Source organism: Octopus bimaculoides, chromosome 5 (genome assembly GCF_046866305.1).
Source record: "Octopus bimaculoides isolate indiv1 chromosome 5, ASM4686630v1, whole genome shotgun sequence".
In the NCBI taxonomy this organism is placed as follows: domain Eukaryota; kingdom Metazoa; phylum Mollusca; class Cephalopoda; order Octopoda; family Octopodidae; genus Octopus; species Octopus bimaculoides.
In genome coordinates, this window is record NC_142932.1 from 125,142,893 (window position 1) to 125,157,892 (window position 15,000).

The window sequence follows — 15,000 nt, forward strand, 5'->3', positions numbered from 1 at the left end:
ACACACACACACACACACACACACACACACATACATACGTGTGTCTGTCTGTCTGTCTTTTCGTATATTTGTAGACACTACTTGTTACTTTAAGTTTGACTTTTACTTTGTATCTGTACAAGTTGACTCCAAATCTCACCCAGAGACCTCAAGAGACAATAGGTTAGAAGTTCATGCTGGTGTTATGCCTAGGGTGTCATATATTTGGTTTTGTACATAGTATAGTTCTAGAGAATGCTTAAGAAAACATAAGAAAATTATGTGTTTGTTTTAAAATTTGAGATTATTTAGACAGTATTTTACGTAGAATATGGGCAGTTCCCATGAGCACTATCTTTTGAATTTCTGCCATTTTGAGGTTTCCTGGTATCTGAGCTATGTAGCAATCAGCTCCTTTTGCTATCATTCCTAGTGCACCTATGACAATAGGTATTGTTCTAATCTTCAGGTTCTACATCATGCCAATTTCTATTTCAAGATCTCTATACTTGCTCAGTTTTTGGTAGGTCTTTACAGATACATTTATGTCAATTGGGACAATCATATCAATGAGGAGGCATGATCTTTGTCTAAAGTCTTTCAATATAATGTATGGCCTATTCGCATCTATCTTTCTGTTGTTGTTATTATTATTATTATTATTATTATTATTATTATTATTATTATTATTATTATTATTATTATTATTGTTATTATTATTATTATTATTATTTTATGTTTTACTTTTGTTTTGCATTTGTACAAGTTGGATCCAAGTCTCACCCAGAGACCTCAAGAGACAACAAGTTAGAAGTTCATGTAGGTGTTATGCCTAGGGTACCATATATTTGTATTTGTACGGTTTTGTTCAAGTGAATGTTTAAGAAACCATAAGAAAATTATGTGTTTGCTTTAAAATTTGAGATCACATAGACAGTATTTTACGTAGGATATGGGCAGTTCCCATGAGCACTATTTTTTGAACTTCAGCCATTTTGGGGTTTCCTGGAATCTGATCTAGGTAGTAATCAGCCCGTTTCGCTGTCATTCCCAGGCACCTATGACAATAGGTATTGTTTTCGTCTTCAGATTCCACATTTTGCTAATTTCTATTTCAAGATCTTTATATTTGCTCAGTTTTTGGTAGGTCTTGACAGATACGTTTATATCGATTGGGACAGTCATATCAATGAGGAGGCATGATTTTTGTCTGAAGTCTTTCAGTATAATGTCTGGCGTATTTGCGTCTATCTTTCTGTCAGTTTGAATGGTGAAGTTCCAGAGGAGTGCAATGTGATCATTTTCAAGTACTGGGGGTGGTTTGTGTTCCCACCAGTTTTTATCATGGGGCAAGTCCAGGTTTTTGCATATTACCCAGTGAATATATTGTACAGCTCTATCATGCCTGTTGAGATACTCTGTAGGCGCAAGCAGACTGCACATGGAGACAACATGATCGATGGTCTCATTTTGTTGTTGGCATATACGACATAATGGGGAGCTGCCGTTCTTTAATATGTTGGCCTGGTAGTTCTTTGTAGGTAGGCATTGATCTTGGGCTGCTATGATAAACCCCTCTGTTTCTGATTTCAAGCCAGAGGCCATTAACCATTGGTGGGTAAGGGCTTTGTCAATATCTGCATTATTCGCTCTCTTTGGGTATTTGCCATTGAGAGGTTTTCCATGCCATTTTTCAGTCATAATAGCTAAGGCAGCAATTTTAGCACGGGTTTTCAAGCGCTTAGCTTTTTCTGCAGGTGTTTCTAGTTCGTCTAATTCTTGAATTTGTTGCAATTGGAATTCACTTAGATATTCCTTTGCCTGTTTTGTTACTGAGTAAGATGCTTTCTTGCTTTCATATTTTAAGACAAGTTTTAGCATCCAGTCCTCAGAGTTTTTCAGATAGGTGTCTAGGCTAATTGTGGCTACCTTCATTGATAATGCCAGCTGTAAAAGTCCTCGGCCTCCTTCTTTTCTTGGCAGATAAAGACGTTCTATATCTGCCTTAGGGTGGTGCATTCTATGCATTGTCAACAGTTTTCGTATCTTTCTGTCAACATTACATATTTCAGTAATTGACCAGTTAACGATGTTGAAACTGTAAGTCACGACTGGTATGGCTAGAGCATTGATCGCTTCGATCCTGTTTCTCGCGTTCAGCTCTGTCTTCAGTATTGCTCTCACCTTGCGATAACATTCTCTTCTGATCCTTTCCCTCATCACTGAGTGCTTGATATTGTCCCCTTCAATTACCCCTAGGTATTTGTAGCTCTCCGCTGGTTCTAACTCTTTTATGCCATTTTGCTGGTCAAGGTTCACATTAGATGTATTTGTCATTTTTCCTTTGATAAAGGTAACTTTTGCACATTTATCAAGGCCAAATTGCATTATTATTATTATTATTGTTATTATTATTGTTATTATTATTATTATTATTATTATTATTATTATTATTATTATTATTATTATTATTATTATTATTATTATTAAGGCAGTGAAATAACAGAATCGTTAGCACACCGGACAAAACGCTTGGCGGCATTTCGTCCGTCTTCATATTCTGAGTTCATATTCTGCTGAGGTTGACTTTGCCTGTCATCGTTTCGGGAGTCGATAAATTTAAAACCATGGTTGTTGTTGTTATTGTTGTTGTTTTTGTTGGTGGTGGTGTTGTTGTTGTTGTTGTTTTTGTTATTGTTACAACGTGAACAACTACAGAGGCGTTATTTAGCGAGACAAATTACAAAAAAGTATAGATAATGAAAAGAAAAAGAGAAATAAATAGTGTTATAAGCAATATACTTATGCGTGATACAGGTGATGATGATGGTGATGATGATGGTGATGATGATGATGATGATGATAACCCGTCATAACATAATATCGAAATAATATATATATATTTTTCCCCCAGTTCTTAACTGTTAAGGTTTCATCTTGTAATATAATTTAGTGCATCACGTTCATTGAAAAATTTTTAAATAAAAAAAAACACACACACACACCGCACAACGTCGCCATCATGGTAGTGAGTTTGCTTATCTATATTTCTCGATAATAGAAATCCTTTTATAGCTTCGTCTAATGTTTTTTTGTTCCATAGTTATTGTTGACTTGGCGCTTGCGATGATTATCTCCATTTGTCTTTTTTTCTTCTTTTTATGTTCTATGCTTCTCCCCCCTCTCTCTCTCTCTCTCTCTCTCTCTCTCTCTCTCTCTCTCTCTCTCTCTCTCTCTCTCTCTCTCTCTCTCTCTCTCTCTCTTACCTTTACTCATGCTTTTCTCTCAGCGTAACTTGTACTTCCTAACACGGATAACGATGACGCGGGTTTTTGTTTTTCTTCAGAATTATTATAAATATGAATATCTTCCTTTTTCTTTGAATATGCTTTCTGAAACACACGTACGCGCGCGCGTATACCCCTACTCCCACCCACACATATATATGTGCATTTATTTCTTCACATGGATAGATAGATAGATAGAATTATATCATATCAAGTGTATATATATATATATATATATATATATATATATATATATACATTGTTAAGGTTTCATCTTGTAATATAATTTAGTGCATATATATACAGAATTTAGTGTATATATATACAGACATGAAAGAAGTAAATAGACACCCTTATAATCATTAAAATTTATTTAAATTTGAAATTATGCATTCAAATTATTTGTCAGATGTTATAATGTGAACATTTATTATTTGGTAGACATACTCTTTGCATTTTTCAATGCAAGGGCCCTATTAGGCATGTTACTGATCAGATGGTGTATATTCTCTTACGGAATTTCTTGCTAAGTTTCATGCAATAATCTCAAAAGATCTGGCTTTGAAGATGCTTTCTTGTTCTGCTTATGAAATGTCCTGTCCATTATGCCCCAGAGGTGTTCTGTAGGGTTCGTATCCGGTAACTGGCTTGGCTATGGAAGCTTTCTAATGTCATTCTTTTCCAACAAATCTTGGGTCATTTTAACCGTGTGACAAGGAATCCCGTCTTCCATAAATAGAGAGTCTTCTTTAATCATTTCACCACTGGAGAAGTTTGAAAGGAGTCCTTTCTGCAATATGGACACATTTTTGAGTTTATCTTTCCCTTACACTCCACCAGCTCTGATCAACCATTGCTCCAAATTGTCCCTCAGACCATCACAGAATAGCTGCTGTGTTTCATTGCTGGTCGCAATCTTTTCACATCAAATTCTCGATCACAGATTCTCCAGACCCACACTCGACCACTGTTAGGAAATACAGTAAATCTGGACTCATCAGAGAATATGACAATGTCCCAAAATGCTAATGGCCTCTCCACCATCTCACTGGTCCGATCTTGTCTCCGCTTCATATTGGCTGGTCAAAAATGTGGCTTCCTTCTTCCTGCTCTGCCATAGTAACCAAGTTTGTGGAGATACCTGACAGCTGTTCTGGGATTGACATAAACTTGCTCTGCTATATCAGAGGTCTTGCAACGAGGATCATCCTCCACACTTCACTTAGCAAAGAGAAGGGTCCTGATTGATCTGGACAAGCTAATGTGAACTCCTTCCCCTCTCTGGTGAATTGCGCTATCACTCTATTAACTGTAGAAAGCGGGATCCCAATGTTTCTTGCGATCTTACGCTGACTATATTCACCTTCAGAATGACCCACAATACAGCCTCTTTGAAATTCAGACAGTTCCAATATATATATATATATATATATATATATATATATATATATATATGTGTGTGTGTGTGTGTGTGTGTGTGTGTGTGTGTGTGTGTGTGTATGTGTGTGTGTGTGTGTGTGTGTGTATGTGTGTGTGCGTGTGTGTGTGTGTGTGTGTACATATATATATATATATATATATATATATATATATATATATATATATATATATATATACACATATACACATAGGTATATATGGGTGTGTATCCGTATGTGTGTATGTGTGTGTATACACACATATACAATCATGTATGTATGTATGTCCAATGTCGAATAAGGCAGTATTTCCGTGTTGATTCTGATACAGCAAGAAGACTTCCGGTAGAGCGAGCGCATGGTATTGATAAACTTCGATGGAACTTCATAAAGCTCGACAATTCTCCACGGGGACTCGTGACTGAAATAATCGGAGACATTTTTTTTTAAATTGATAAAGTTGACGATGAACGAATTCTAAGGTCCCCGATTTTATTCACTCCTTTTACGTTGGGTGAGTATTTGTTCTACGATGAGATTCTCCCTTCCAGAAGTCCAGTTGCCGAGTCAGAACCAAACCGTAAAAACTACCATGTTCGACTTTTTTCACAGAAGTGCGTCATGGATATATTCTGTCACCGTTAGGGGGCGTCTTAATTATGACAGTCTATGAATAAACCGATTTGAGGGACCAGCTAGAAATACAGTCAACTGACAGATCTTGACTTTGTAAGCAATATTGATCTGTTCAGTGATATCCCTAAAATCGTGCAAGCCTTTGTAAAGTTATCTCCCGACTTGGTCTCTGTGTCATTTGCCAAAACCAAAACCCTTCTACATAGGCAAAAATTAACCAAAACTCATCAACCATGAAGGACGCATATTGGACTTGTCAATTTCTTTAGATACGGAGTCTGTAACAGTGAGATAAATAGAAAAGCATAAATTGATGTCAAGACTAGACATGGAAAAGCGATTGCAGTTTTCTAATGATTGAGACCAATACGGTCATGCGCTTCCATTCACCATTCATTTATTGGCATTCCAACAGCATTCCGTGCAAGCGGAACATGGACGGAGACAGACAGAGTCTGGAATACAGAGATTTTTTTTTCATTGCTGATGAATTAAAAATAGCTTTAAGATCAGCTAGCGTGACCACATCACAAAGGATGAAATCATGAGAAGAGCCCGCTTAACTAAACTGCAAGACACCATCAATGCCAGGCGAAAGCACTTATACTGGGCCATGCGTTCCAACGAGTGGACAGTTGAAGGAAGGAGAAATATAGGTAGACCAGTGGAGATGTCGTAAAGGACTGTACTGGAATAATTAGCTGAGATGGCCGTCACCTGGGTAAAATATTGTAGCTTAGGTCAGAGAGAATCTCAACGAAGATAACATATAGTTTATATGTATACATATGTATGAATGGAAGACCTGTTGGCCTATGGCTTCAGGCCAAGTGATCTTAGGGTCTGAAGATACGCCATAGAGGTATGGCAAGAAACCCAGGTTAACGCTGTAAACCAGCCTTCACCAGTAATACATATAGACTGTTCTACGTCTTAGATTGTGCTTCTTCTCCGGACTTATGTTTTTCTAAAAAAACGATATATATATATACATACATGCATACACACACATCTATACTCGTGTGTATATATATACATACATACATATGTGTTTGTGTGTACTTGAAGGCGCGTGGCCCATTGCTTCGGGTATTGTCTCCTTGAGCAAAACACTTCACTTCGCGTTATTCCTTTCCACGTAACTGTAAATGGTCAGCCCTGTAGATGGTTAACCCTTCAAATGGTTAAGCCATTATATCCGGGGAAATGTTGTCCTGCTCGCCTAACCAGCAGCATGGCGTCATTCGAAAGCTAAAACAATGAGATGCGCATTATAACCAGCGATGTATAACAATAGCCAGTAGTCCGGTCGATACTGTGATACACACACACACACTCACACACACGCGAATGGAATAACTTTTCTCGTTTATTTAGAAAACGACAAAATTGCTAACATTTCATAGAAACTCATGAAACTTAATTTCTTTCCAAACCGTGTTTAATGTAATATAAATGTTGTATCTATAAGAGATTATGTTTTCTATTTCGTTCCATAGTTTTATCAGTCTTTCCAATAATATAAATGTTGTGTGTAAAATAGATTTTGTGTCCGATTTCTTTCCATAGTTATAGCATTACCTACATAGACCGTTGCAGGACAATATCATATATATATATATATATATATGAAAGAAATAGAAATCAGTGTTTGAAAATTGAAATTTTCGTTCGTAATGGCTCCAGACGACAATTGTTTTCACTAAAACCTATGCGTTAAATCATCCGAGATTTCATAAAATATAAATTTCAGACTAATAAAAAATATATATAAATACTTTATCGTCATTTCCTTAGCGTTACCACAACCGATACGTCCTCTAACATCTCTTGTAACAACATCACTATGATAAATAACTGGAGATTTCAGTTCATCTCTGAGTCTATGCGACTGTATTTGTGTGGGTGTATGTGTGTGTTCGTGTGTGTTTGTATGTGTGACTGTGTGCCTGTGTGTGTATGTCTATGTGTACGGGTACGTATTATTCTGCATCCGGGTATCGTTTTATCGACACTTCTCTTATCTCGGTTATCACTTCTCTTATCTCCATTAACACTTACCTTGGTTACTGTTTGCTCTTCGTTCGCCGTCACCTCCTTACCCCTATCACAACTACCATTACAACAAAAATCGTCAGTTCTCAGTACATCACACACACACATACACACATACATACATACATAGATACATAGATACATACATACGTACATACGCACATACACACATACGTATGCACATTGCCAGAAATCTATTAGAAACACAAATAAGTTTTACATTCAAAAACAAATGAAACACTTAACATGTAAACCTCTTCACACAAATCATTTATTTACCAGAAATAACAGCCAAATCGCCTTCAAGTAACACCACGCTATCTCAAAGAAAGGACGGAGATATTGGTTAGTGAATGCATAAATGGTGGAATGATTAGAGTTAGAATGTTTGTCGTTCGAGCTCTAGAAACGGCGGCCATATCTTTCTGAAACCCCAAACAGCTATATTAAACAAGGAAATGTTCCTTAGGTAACAGAGTGATAAGCACACTAAATATAGAAGCAGAGAGAACGCCGTCGGTTTTAACGCTTTGGATTATTGGTGCTCTGTCAGAGCTAACAACATACAGAACATCCATTTTTATATCTGAAAAAAGTTTGGAGAGAAACACTAAATACGTGTATATTTTTGAACGATCCCAATATAGCTAATACGATCACAAATACACATTGAATCTGGTTTCAAAAATAAATTGTCATTGACTTGAGTTTTACCAAAATCAATGAACGATTCAGCGTATGATGTCATAGTCGTGGAACTTATTCTAAGCTGCTATAGAGTGAAGCAAAAAGAAAGAAAGCTTTTGGTAAAAAAAAATGGCTAATTTTCTTCTTAATAACTACGTTGAGATACCTGAGAATACATTCTCGGAGCGTGTTATAGTAAGGAACAATCAAATCTGCCCATTTGTACAATAATTACATCAGATTCGATAAAAAAAATATTGGTGATTCTGCGGATAATCATGGCTATATTTTAACCCACAAAACATACAGACAGCACGCTGAATTTCTTTCAGTACAAACTGAAACACAGAATGGCTTTTAACAAGTGCAGTGATTATATTTTTTTCATTTCTTGATATCATTTCTAAGAAGTGACAGGCTTATCTGCCTTTCAACCCTCCCCGGATCATCGACCATTCCAAAACTCTAGCATCACCATAATCCGAATCGCAGTCACTTCTTTCCTAAGTTGTTAACAAGAAGTCAATAGGGTCGAGAGGGAAAACTGACGTAGTTAACAATTGTTCCAATACGTTTGTTAGCAAAAATCGCCGATGCTTGATTCTCCTTTCATTACAAATAGATTAAATTCACCATCGCGTTCCGGTATTTTCTCCAATTTTGCTTTTAGTCAGGACTGATTCAAATTTGTAAAGGATTTTTTCTGAAGAAACGTGAAAATAAAGTGTCTTGCTCAAGGACACAAGGCGTCGCCGGGAATTGAACTCACGATCTTACGATCATGAGCCAAATGCCCAACCCACTAAGCCACGTTCCTTCACAGTTCTTACATACAGCACTGAAACTATTGACGCAATTGATTCACCGCTGTTGGTGAGTTACATGTGTCATCATAATCGGTCGTTCGCTTTTGCAAGTTACGAGGCCTTTCTGAATAATTATTACGTCATAGTATAATGAAAGCTGGATAGAAGAATACAACAATTGCAGGCCTAGAAGCAGGAGGAGAACAATGCAACATGCCCATCTTAAATGCACAAGCATTTGAACGATTTCATAAACCTGTGTCTCAGTTTGTGAGTGTTTAAAGAATATTAATTTAGACTTATCTTCATTTTGCACAAGAATGTAGTCATTAACATAAATGTATGGAAGTAATTCTGCGCATGCGTAGGTAATTGTATCAGTAAGGGCACAGCAGTGTGTGCATGTGTGTGTCTTTATCTTTGTCTTTGATTGTGAACGTGTGGGGGGGGGGGGGCGTTCGTGTGTGTGTGTGGTGTATGAGCAATGCTATTATCTCTGTGTACATGTATTCGTATGTTCGTGTGCGTGAATACACACACATATATATACCCATATATTTATATATACACACGCACACACACACACTCACACACACACACGCATATATATATATATATATATATATATATATATAAACATATATACTCATGTATATGTATATATACATTTATATATACATATAATTACATACACACACACATATACACACACACACACACACACACACACACACACACACATACACATATATATATATATATATGTGTGTGTGTATGTATGTATTTATATATGTATGTATATGCATGTATGTGCTCCACTGCATTCGTTTTTGATGTGTATGTGACTATATGCTACAAATTATTGGGTTTTTTCCTTTCTTGTGCCATTTATTTCGTAGATAACATTTTTCTGTATTTTCGCTCCATTCAAAGAATATTTCAACAAAAGATTTTTCTTTATTTCTTTATTCTGTAAACAATTCTTCAGGATTTCGCAGGAGACTCTGCTTAATCACTTCGTTTGTCCTATTGTTAAGTTCAAAAGTTATTTTGAATAAACCTGCCAACCAATTTACCCATCAACATCTTTCACCTCACTGCACAGATAATGAGAATATTACAATAACAGAAAGAAATATAACAAACAAGAACAAACTTCATCAATGTGGAAGCTCCAAGATGTTAGTGTTAGTTGCATGTAATAACAAGATTAGGAGGCAAGCATTGAACAATGTAGGTTTAGTTTTTTTTTATATTTTATATTTCGCTTTTCCCTACGCTATTCTTCGTGTGAATATGTATATCAATACTTAATATGTAAGTAGATATAACATATGTATGCGTGTGTGTGTGTAATATGTATATATACATATATATGCATATATATATATATGTGTGTGTGTGTGTGTGTGTGTGTGTGTGTGTGTGTGTGTGTGTGTGTGTGTGTGTGTGTGTGTGTGTGTGCGTGTGTGTGTGTGTGTGTGTATATACATATATATATCTATACATACATATTTTTCTTTATAAATGTCCTGAAAACTCCTCACAGCCTTGGCTTTGTTATCTCATTTTGTCTAATATATATATATATATATATATATATATATATATATATATATATATATATATATATATATATATATATATATATATATATATATATATATATATATACATACATATATATATATATGTGTATATATATATATACATATGGGACTCTGTGTGTGTATGTGCGTGCGAGCGCGTTTATTATATATATATATATATCCATGCATTTGTTTCTATGTATATATGTGCGAACATTTATATGCATATGTATATACATTTATATCCATATATTTATATGCAAGTATATGTTTGTACAATTCATGTTTGTATGTATATATATATATATATATATATATATATATATATATATATACATCTGTGTGTGTACGTTTTGGGTGTTAACGTGTGTGCGCATGTGCGTCGGCAGATATAAGCAGCCAAATCTTGGAAGACGCCTTCTTGCCATTGCTAGACTCATAAAAGATGTTAAAAATATTAATTTATGTAAAATCAATACAACAAATTATTTTATTTTAGCAAATTATCATTTTTTACGAAGACCGTTAAATACCCTGACTTAAGAAAACTCCTTGAAACTTTGAGACAATTTATATATACACAAATACACGTTTTTATTCAAACTACAAAGCATCACAAAATAGTTTTGTGAGGTTTTTGTTGTTTTAATAATAAATCATATTGCTCTACCTTTGGTATTCGAGTACTAGTTTTCCTATTTTGTTTTGCATTCATGTATTTATTCGTGCGTTTACATAAACAGATACATATATATGTGTGTACATATATATATATATATATATATATATATATATATATATATATATATAGACATGGAGCACTCCGTCGGTTACGACGACGAGGATCCCAGCTGATTCGATCAAGGGAACATCTTGCTTGTGAAATTAACGAGCAAGTGGCTGAGCACTCCACAGACACGTGTACCCTTAACGTAGTCCTCAGGGAAATTCGGCGTGACGTGATGTGACAAGGCTGACCCTTTTAAATACAGGTACTACTAATTTTTGCCGGCTGAGTGGACTGGTGCAACATGAAATAAAGAGTTTTGCTCAAGGACACAACGCGTCGCCTGGATTTGAACTCACCACCTTACGATCGTGAGCCGAATGCCCTAACCACTAAGCCACTCACCTTCATCAAGGCCGGTATATGGGGTTACCCTTGGTTTCCCGTCCAAGAAGGGTTCAACTTTATGGCATTGAGGTCTGATGACACGCCATAAAATTAAACCCTTCATGGACGGGAAACCAAGGGTAAACCCATAAACCGGCCTTCACCAGATAAAAATATAGACTGCTCTTTCTTAAATTTGGCTTCTTCTCTGGATTTATGCTTTTCTAATAATGATTATATAATGATTATATACATATACATTCCACGTCAAAACGGTAGAGGAGTAGGGGCCGAAACCGGACGTGGTTCCTCCTGATGATGTCTTGAGCTAACTGGATCCTATAAAGGAGCTGTTGTGGTAGCAGACCACGAAACATGGTTGAAATTCCTCCTATATATATACACATACAAGTACACTAGGAAAATTAATGCGCCCAATATGTGGGGAAAATTAAATATTGTGAATGAAGCCAATAAATATATTTAGAATGGAGATGGAGAAGTATTTGACCGAAGTAGAGATAAAAGATTCTTATGGCTAATGTTCAACTAGTAACGATACAATTGTAATAGGAGAAGTGTTTAACAAAATAGAAATAGCAATGATAAGCAATACAAAAATGTAGAAAGAATTGAACGGAAAGGAAAGAAAAATCCTCAAACCTTGATACTTTCTTGCGGTAGTATTCACCAACCAACGAGTCACCACGTTGCTTACGAATGCTGACTGACTCCATCCGACGATCAGCTGCAGTCGAGGCTGTAATGAACACCGATTCCCGGTTCCACGGTCGGAATTTGTAGAGTGTGAGCCTGACTAATGCTTCCACGTCGCTAGCCACGTCTTCAGTTGTCTTCCAGCTCGTTTGTGCCAGCCTGGGAAGGAAGGAGGGGTGATTGCCTTGCGAATGGATTATCGCTGAAGCTAACGGAGAGTATGGCCAAACCACCTTAAACGTTTTGTGATTAGAGCTTGTTGAAAAGAGTTGACACAGGAACGATATCGTATCTCGGTGTTCGAAATGAAGTCCAATAGGCGAACCTACAGAATCGAATGTAGGCAGTAGTTGTCGAAGAATTCAATCTTTCGGTCTTCAGCTCTCAATGGCCAGAATTCGTGCCCATACAGAAGCATGGATTGGATGAGAACTTAAATAATACGCACTTTCGTCCGAATTCTGATCTACAGTCCCCACCAAAGATGCCTCTGGAAGGTGACAGAACGCGAGATGAGAGCTGTTGACGCGTAAGTCAATCTCGTCATTTCATAACACAGTAGTAACTTATCTTCAGGGGTGCAGTAGAAATCTATCAGTGAATTCTCAGAAATGTGACGAACGTTTTCATAATTTCCTGCGGTATAAAAAAAATAAACTTAAAATGAATTTCGATTTTGTTTCGAAGTTAACATATTTCTTAACGTAGAGATAAAAGCAAGTGTCAAAGAGGAAATGAAAACAATGTAACAAATAATGAAAGATGTTCTCGCCTACGAGTGTAGCTTTGGTACTACCTGTGTGGATAGGTTTTAAACTGGAATATGCAAAATTGTAGAAAGAATTGAACAGAAAGGAAAGAAAATATCATCAAAACTTGATACTTCTTTGTTTTCACAAACCAGCGTGTTCACCACGTCGCTTACGAATTTTGACCCCAACCGACGATCAGCTGCAGTCGAGGCTGTAATGAACACCGATTCCCGGTTCCACAGTGTCCCGCGGTGTCTAGTGTGTCACAAGGGTATCTGGATAGTAATTAAAATCTAAGGATTCTTGATCGCTTTAAAAAAATGTGTCATTCACTCCCTCTCTGTTTATCCATATATTTATGTATTCCTATCCCTCTATTTCTCTCTATCTATCTATCTTTACATAGATAGTAGATAGATAGACAAACAGATATACAGATAGATAAATGTCTATGTGTGTGTAATGTTGTTATTATTCTGAAGTAAAAACTAGGAGTGACAGAGTAACAGAGATAATTAGTGCAGCTGAAAAATTTCAGAATATCGATTTTCTGTTTCATTTTTCGGATTTTGAGAATGGTAATGGAGAAGTTTTGGAAAAAAAAATGTCGTGTATATAATAAAATGTTAGAATCTGAGGAAGATTGAGAGAGAAATATCGGAAAGAGCGGAAGGGTTTTTAGAAAGAGAATCATACAGGTCAATTGGAAGAGTAAAATAGTGTAAGAAACATGAAATAATAAACTAGGTACCGGTAAGTGAGTGTGGTAAGAAGCGTGCTTCGCAACATGGTGGTCCCGGGTTCAATTCCACTACCTTGGACAATTATCATTTACTATAGTGGAAGCTAGTATAGCCTCGAGCCATCTGGAAGATGGAAACAGCGTGGAAGTCCGTCGTGTATATATATATATCTATATATATATATATATATATATATATATATATATATATATATATATATGTATGTATGTATGTATACATGTATACATATATATATGTATATATACATATATAAGCATATATGTATGTGTGTGTGTGTTTGTGTGGGCGCGTATTTTGCGTATTTGTGTGTGTTTGTCCCCCACCACCACTTGACAACCAGTATTGATGTCTTTATGTCCCCGTATCCTAGCGGTTCGGTAAAAGTGACCGATGGAATAATTACCAGGCTTTAAAAAGAAAAAGTTATTGGTGTCGATTGATTCGACTAAAAATTCTTTAAAGTGCAGCCCGGGCATCGTTTGATCCAATCATAACTGTCACAGCAAATACAACTTTGTTTAGAAAGTGGAAATCTTCGTCATTAATTATTTAATTGGTTAGAGGCTATTTTGGAATGATTCTACGATTTGCAAGACCTTTATAACATCTGTTTGATGGCAGTGTGCAAATTATTATTATTATGAGGACTCCAAATAAATGTGTACACCTTGGATCAGTGTTGCTTATAAGTTGATTGCGAATATAGCAAATATATTGAGAAGAACACGATTTAAAGGACTTGCAAGGTGATGTTTTGCAATATTTGTTTTGTATAGTAGCAAATAATCCCATAGTTAGTGGGGCTTCGAAAAGGGTCTTAGAGAGTAGCGTCCCTGCCTTTCTGAGCTAGTTTTCGATCACATTTCTTAAAAATCATGGTAGAGGCCTTAGTCTCGAGACCACTTATGTCTATAAACTGAGGTTGGGGATAAGCAAGGGCATGCTCCCCGTAGAAAATCCAGCTCCAAAAAAGCCTCATGATAGCAAAGGAGAATGGGAACCAGCCAGTTCAAAGGATGGGGTGGGCTGCACCTGCCTACCTCGGTTGCTATGGCATTGAGGTAGATCCGGCCACTCCCATTAACGGGGACAAAACCCGGATTTAAAACACTGGATGATGATGATGATGATGATGATGATGATGATAGTAAATGATCCCCTTAAGGGAACGTACGTTCTATAAGTTCGGATGAACG

The 15,000-nt window shown here is 36.3% G+C and overlaps 1 protein-coding gene across 6 annotated transcripts in view; it reads left to right on the plus strand.

Moving 5' to 3' along the window:
• LOC106876232 (core alpha-(1,3)-fucosyltransferase) overlaps nucleotides 1-15,000 on the plus strand; it is a 706,231-nt gene that overhangs the window by 561,688 nt on the left and 129,543 nt on the right. Inside the window, exon 1 of one of the 6 annotated variants that reach the window (XM_089353045.1) lies at nucleotides 9,007-9,138. The exons of the other annotated variants lie outside the window; for them this stretch is intronic. The gene's annotated coding sequence lies outside the window, so the exon portion shown is untranslated. Of the gene's footprint in view, nucleotides 1-9,006; nucleotides 9,139-15,000 lie in introns of those variants that run through there. 6 annotated transcript variants of the gene reach the window in all.